The sequence below is a fragment of the Arachis hypogaea genome, chromosome 3 (assembly GCF_003086295.3).
Source record: "Arachis hypogaea cultivar Tifrunner chromosome 3, arahy.Tifrunner.gnm2.J5K5, whole genome shotgun sequence".
NCBI lineage: Eukaryota > Viridiplantae > Streptophyta > Magnoliopsida > Fabales > Fabaceae > Arachis > Arachis hypogaea.
In genome coordinates this window covers 40,417,005-40,424,287 of record NC_092038.1, presented here as the reverse complement: position 1 = coordinate 40,424,287, position 7,283 = coordinate 40,417,005, and the positions used below count along the sequence as shown (strand labels likewise).

At 36.8% G+C, this 7,283-nt stretch overlaps 1 non-coding gene across 1 annotated transcript; it reads right to left on the bottom strand.

Annotated features, from left to right (window-relative positions):
- Nucleotides 1–4,935: 4,935 nt before the first annotated feature.
- Nucleotides 4,936–5,039, bottom strand: LOC112793967 (small nucleolar RNA R71). Its single transcript, XR_003198651.1, has one exon. It is a non-coding gene; the product is annotated as a small nucleolar RNA R71 (small nucleolar RNA).
- Between the last annotated feature and the right edge of the window lie 2,244 nt (nt 5,040–7,283).

Below are 7,283 nucleotides of genomic sequence, written 5' to 3'. Positions count from 1 at the left end.
AGAATTCTAATATTAAATAAATAAGGATTTAAGCAGTTTTTTTAGTAAATTGACTTTTAAATATATTTAAGAGTGTCAGTATATTTATAATGAAATTGATAATCACCTTTTAGAGTAGTTCCACCTTTGATTATGGATAACTGTTCCCTATTATTAGAGAAGTTGTTTAGATCTCCCTTTTAGATTATTAGGAGATATCCTAGGAGTCAGTTATTTATTTAAATAAGTAGGGCTAACTCCATGTCACCATGTTCGACCTCTATAAGGTTGGGTAGGTTTCTATTAATTGAACTTTATTTATTTTGGGCCTGGCTGTATTTTTTGGCCAGGGCACGAACAATGCCCCTACTTAAAATCGAGCTTTGTTAGGTCGGACTCAAGCATTTGTAGGTCAGACTTGGCCTTTTATGAGATGGGTTTATCATGTCGGGTACGCTGCCTTTCTAGGGGATTAGGTCGGGTACTCGACGTGTTTTTATGAACATGAAGCATTTCATTTTTTCGTGATCATTTGCACATTTCTTTACGATTACTTTGATAACCGTGCATGTCATAAATCAGGGAGGTGAAGTTACATTTTACCCATTGGGTTTTATAAATACTCATACCCCTTTCTCTTTCTTTTTTTTGTTTGTTTTAAAACGTTTTCATATCATTCTTTCTCTCAAAATCTTTCACCTTCTTCATTGTAATCCCTTCAAGATTTCTTCATCTTGATGTTTTAGATTTTTACTTTCCACTTTTTCTGAAAAGTTTGGAATGTTTGAACATTTGTCATTTCGTAGCTCTCTTAGTTTTGTATTTCTTCAAGGTTAGTCTTTTGCCTTTTGAACTTTTTTTTATGTATTTTTGTGTTTTACTAGATGATATACTTTTAGTACTATCATTTTGATATAAATAATGAAGATTTCTAGTTGATATTCTTTTGGGATTGTTTGGCGTTCCTCGTTGTTTTTCTTTTCTTGAGAATTTTACTCTTTTGATGTGCAATTGAATATGGAATTTTGCTTTATGGTTCCCCAAAATAGTGCCATTTCTTCTTCTGGAAATGGTGTCATTTCAAAGTGTAGTGGTGTTGTTCGAGTGCTATGTTTATAAGAGGTTTTGAGAATTTTAAAGATCTTTTTCTGGTTGAAGATGACCCGACCTCTTGTGACTTTATCTGAATGTTTTTGTTGTTTTTCCTGCTTGTCGATTTGTAGTGATGATTTTCTTTTTGGTGTATTATAGGTATAGCTTTATGTCTCAATCAGTACTTCTCAACATGTCGTCTAAAGTTCCGTCCAACTTAGATTAGGTAGATATTACCGTTCTTTCAGCTGTTCCTGTAATTAATAATGAGTATGCCGAGACTTTTGTAAACAACATAGCATATGTAGATATCAAGAGGATGAGAATAAATATGAGATTATAGTTGTTGATCCCAAAGAGAGAATCTATTTTCTTCGACTTAACAAGTCAAAACCTTATTTCCTCTACATGTAAGGGTGCTCTGTCACTAGGTTAGGAGTGAGCTTCCCTTTTACCGATTTTGAATATGAAATTTTTGGTCTTTGTAAAGTTGTCCTTTCTCAACTCTATCCTAATTCTTGGGATTTTAAAAAATTTATCAACTGATATGTCGAGAGCTCGACTTGATTTTGTCTTCCAAGGTCTTCTTCTACATCGTCCAACTTATCAAACCCTTTACTTCCAAAAAACAGGGGTTGGTTCTCCTTCCGGATTGTTCAGAAAAGGAAAGTCTTCTCTATTTTTAATGATTCTTTTCGTAATTTCAAAAATTATTTTTTCAAAGTTTGATTTGTTAGGGATGTTCAACCTATTTTCTTAAATGAAATAGATGAACCCCTCTTTAGCTTGTATTAGGAAGAACACCCTACTATTATAAAATATAATCTTGATGACCTAGATGAAATAGAGGAGTGTATGATTGTCTTATTCCAAGAGTGTTGGGGCCGAACTCCTAACTTTGATACCAAAAAATTTCTAATAGAAAAGCTGAGCTACGTTTGGACCAAGCTAGGTGGTGTTTCTTTATATATCTTGTAGATGTCTTTGTTGGTGTTTAGCCTTTGTTACTTAACGTTGATTAATTTGATTTTGCAGATGAGATGATTGGTGGGTCGAACGCTCTGAAAACTCTCTGCCAAGCCAAGAAAAACGCTGTTGTTGCCCGAGTTATCTAGTTGAAGGAGGTTGATAAACCCATATTTATGATGAATTTTGGATTGAAATGTGTGGATTTTATCAACTTATCTTGCATTTATTCATTGAAAATGCATAGTTTTTGTGAATTTTTCCTAGTTGTGCTTAATGGTAAAAATTATGCTTTTAATACTTGAAAATTGATAAATTTAATTAATTGTTATCTCATTTGATGTCTTAATGTGTTTGTTTAAATGATTGAATATTTACAAGGCAAGAATGGCTTGAAAAAATTGAGAAAAAGCATGTAAAAGTGAAGAATTTATGAAGAAACAAATATTGGAGATTTTCATAGTTGTGCGTACGGATGGGTCATGCGTACAGATCATTCACAATTCGTGCATATGCATGGTAGATGCGTACGTATGACACCAATCTCGTGCCTCACCTAAAATGGCATGTGACTCGCAATTTCTGGCCCAATTTTAGTCCAATCCAACTCATTTCTGAAGCATTTGACCCCAAACTAGAATAGGAAGTAGAGTAGTAGTTTAGGAATATGTTTTAGGTCAATTCTAGAGAGAGAAGCTCTAACTTCTCTCTAGAATTTAGGATTTTTAGTTTAGTTTCTTCTTAGATTTAGGCTTTAATTCTTATTTTAGTGTAGTTTATTTTTACAATTTATTGTTCTAGTATTTTAATTCATTTAGTTTCTCTTGTTAATTTCTCTATTTTGCTACTTTTAGTTATTGATCACTTATTGAATTTTAATTTTCTTTAATGCAATTTGATATTTTTATGTTTATTGATGCTCTTTTTAGTTGTTATTATATCTTGCTTTCATGTGGTAGTTATAGATTTTATAATTCTTGCAAATTGCCATATTTTATTTTTATGTGGTAGTTATAGATTTTATAGTTCTTGTAAATTGCCATATTTTATTTTTATGCATTCAAGTATTTGTTAAAATGTCTTCCTTAGTTTTAGAGTAGATTTTTATATTCTTGGCTTGGAATTGAGAACTTATGTGACTTTGAGTCATTGATGTCCAATATTGATTGGTAATTTAGTGTTGTTAGTTGGTTTTGTTTCCACTGACACTAGTCTTTCACTAAGTCTATCTAGTGAGTTGGCTAGGACTTGTGGATTAAGATCAATTATGCCTATTTGACTTTTTCCCGATGTTTGGGGATGACGAAGTGGGATTAACTCTTCTTAATTACCATGTTTATGGTCAAAGACTTGGATAGGAAAACGTGACTCTCAATCCTTGTCAATATGTCTTTTAGCGTTCGAAAATTTCTTTGTTTGCTTTTCACTTTCCTGTCATTTAATTTCTCGTCTTTTGCTATTAATACCCTTTCTTCTCATAACCAATGATACGCACACCTCACTGCAATTCCTATGAGAGACGACCCAAGATTTAAAACTCCAAATTATTTGATTTGAATTGTTACACTCTTCTAAACTCTGTTTGGGTCATTTGTTGGTTTGAAACTATACTATCAATGAGATTCTTATTGAGAAATTCTGAACCAACGCTTGGCCCGCGTCAGAGGACAAGAAGTCGGACGACCTCTCTTTCTCTTCCAAGTCAAACTCAGGCCCTTCTTCAATAGTTGAGATCCTTCCTAATCCCAATCCCAATCCCTCTCCCCTTACCCCTCCTGCTGGCTCTGGCCTTCAAACTATTCCCCTTGTGCCTTCTTTTCTTGAATCGAAACCCAAAAAATGTAAAGCATCTGAATTCGGAAGTGTATATGAGCCGGGCTTTGATGATGTAGCCTTTTGTGAGAAATTGATGAGCGAATAATTTATACGCTTTTTGGCATTGTTTTTAGATAGTTTTTAGTGTAATCTAGCTACTTTTAGGGATGTTTTCATTAGTTTTTATGCTAAATTCACATTTCTGGACTTTACTATGATTTTGTGTGTTTTTCTGTGATTTCATATAATTTTTGGCTGAAATTGAGGGACCTGAGCAAAACTTTGATAAGGAGGCTGACAAAGGATTGCTAATGCTGTTGGAATCTGACCTCTCTGCACTCGAAATGAAATTTATGGAGCTAGAGAACTCCAAATGGTGCGCTGTTAACGGCGTTGAAAAGTAGACATCCACAGCTTTCTAGCAATATATAATAGTCCATACTTTATTCGTGATTAGATGACATAAACTGGCGCTCAACGCCAGTTCCATGCTATATTCTAGAGTCAAACGCCAGAAACATGTCACGAACCAGAGTTGAACGCCAAAAATACGTTACAACTTGGCGTTCAACTCCAAAAGAAGCCTCAGCTCGTGTAAAGTTCAAGCTCAGCCCAAGCACACACCAATTGGGCCCCGGAAGTGGATTTCTGCACTTAGACTTATTTCTGTAAACCCTAGTAGCTAGTTTAGTATAAATAGAACTTTTAACTATTGTACTAGGAGTCTAGTCTTTTGACCATTCGGTCTTTTGATTACGTTTGGGGGGCTGGCCATTCGACCATGCCTGAACCTTCATCACTTATGTATTTTCAACGGTGGAGTTTCTACACACCATAGATTAAGAGTGTGGAGCTCTGCTGTACCTCAAGTTTTAATGCAATTACTACTATTTTCTATTTAATTCAGCTATTCCTGTTCTAAGATATTCGTTACACTTCAACATGATGAATGTGATGATCCCTTTTGCTGTAAGAGACAGAGCTAGAGCATGGTTGGACTCTCAACCTAAAGATAGCCTGGACTCCTGTAATAAGCTAGTCACGGCCTTCTTGGCTAAATTCTTTCCTCCTCAAAAGCTGAGCAAGCTTAGAGTGGATGTTCAGACCTTCAAACAAAAAGATGGTGAATTCCTCTATGAAGCTTGGGAAAGATACAAGCAGATGACCAAAAGATGTCCTTCTGACATGTTTTCAGAATGGACCATGATAGATATATTCTATTGTGGTCTATCTGAGTTCTCTAAGATGTCATTGGACCATTCTGTAGGTGGATCCATTCACCTAAAAAAAACGCCTGCAGAGGCTCAAGAACTTATTGACATGGTTGCAAATAACCAGTTCATGTACACTTCTGAGAGGAATTTCATGAATAATGGGACGCCTCAAAGGAAGGGAGTTCTTGAAATTGATGCTCTGAATGCCATATTGGCTCAGAACAAAATGTTTACTCAGCAAGTTAACATGATTTCTCAAAGTCTGAATGGATGGCAAAATGCATCCAACAGTACTAAAGAGGCATCTTCTGAAGAAGAAGCTTATGATCCTAAGAACCTTGCAATGGCAGAGGTAAATTACATGGGTGAACCTTATGGAAACACCTATAATTCATCATGGAGAAATCATCCAAATTTCTCATGGAAGGATCAACAAAAGCCTCAACAAGGCTTTAATAATGGTGGAAGAAATAGGCTTAGCAATATCAAGCCTTATCTATCATCTTCTCAGCAACAGACAGAGAATTATGAACAGAGTACCTCTAACTTAGCAAATTTAGTCTCTGATCTGTCTAAGGCCACTTTAAGTTTCATGAGTGAAACAAGGTCCTCCATCTGAAATCTGGAGGCACAAGTGGGCCAGCTGAGTAAGAAAATCACTGAAACTCCTCCTAGTACTCTCCCAAGCAATACTGAAGAGAATCCAAAAAGAGAGTGCAAGGCCATTGATATAATCAACATGGCCGAACCTAGAGAGGAAGGAGAGGATGCGAATCCCAATGAGGAATACCTCATGGGACGTCTCTCAAGCAAGAAGGAGTTCCCTATTGAGGACCCAAGGGAATCTGAGGCTCATATAGAGACCATAGAGATCCCATTAAACCTCCTTCTGCCATTCATGAGCTCTGAAGACTATTCTTTCTCTGAAGAGGATGAAGATGTAACTGGAGAGCAAGTTGCTCAATATCTAGGAGCTATCATGAAGCTAAATGCCAAGCTATTTGGTAATGAGACTTGGGAAGGTGAACCTCCCTTGCTCATCAGTGAACTAGATACATGGGTTCAGCAAACCTTACCTCAAAAGAGACAAGATCCTGGTAAATTCTTAATACCCTGTACCATAGGCACCATGACCTTTGAAAAGGCTCTGTGTGACCTGGGGTCAAGCATAAATCTTATGCCACTCTCTGTAATGGAGAAGCTGTGGATCATTGAGGTATAGCCTGCCATATTTTCATTGCAAATGGCAGACAAGTCAGTAAGACAAGCTTATGGATTGGTAGAGGACATGTTGGTAAAGGTTGAAGGCCTTTATGTCCCTGCTGATTTCATAATCTTAGACACTAGGAAGGAAGAGGATGAATGCATCATCCTTGGAAGACCTTTCTCAGCCACAGCAGGAGCTGTAATAGATGTTAACAAAGGAGAATTAGTCCTTCAATTGAATGGGGACTACCTTGTGTTTAAGACCCAAGGGTGTTCTTCTGTAACAATGGAGAGGAAGCATGAAAAGCTTCTCTCAGTACAGAGTCAAACAAAGCCCCCACAATCAAACTCTAAGTTTGGTAATGAGAGGCCACAGCCAAACTCTAAGTTTGGTGTTGAATCCCCACATCCAAACTCTAAGTTTGGTGTTGGGAGTCTACAACATTGACCTGATCACCTGTGAGGCTCCATGAGAGCCCACTGTCAAGCTATTGACATTAAAGAAGCGCTTATAGGGAGGCAACCCAATTTTTATTTATCTAATTTTATTTTTATTTTTATTATTCTTTTATGTTTTATTAGGTTCATGATCATGTGGAGTCACGAAAAAAATACTAAAATTAAAAACAGAATAAAAAACAGCAGAAGAAAAATCACACCTTGGAGAAAGGACTTACTAGCGTTCAAACGCCAGTAAGGAGCATCTGGCTGGCGTTCAATGCTAAAACAGAGCATGGATCTGGCGTTGAATGCCAGAAACAAGCAGCATCCAAACGTTTGAACGCCAGGAATATACCCTGAGGAGAGCTGGCGCTGAACGCCAGAAACAAGCATGGAATTGGCGTTCAACGCCAGAAACATGCTGCAGTTGGGCGTTGAACGCCCAACATAAGCATCACTTCGGCGTTTAAACGCTAGAATTGTATGCAAAGGCATTTTACATGCCTAAATGGTGCAGGGATGTAAATCCTTGACACCTCAGGATCTGTGAACCCCACAGGATCATCTCAG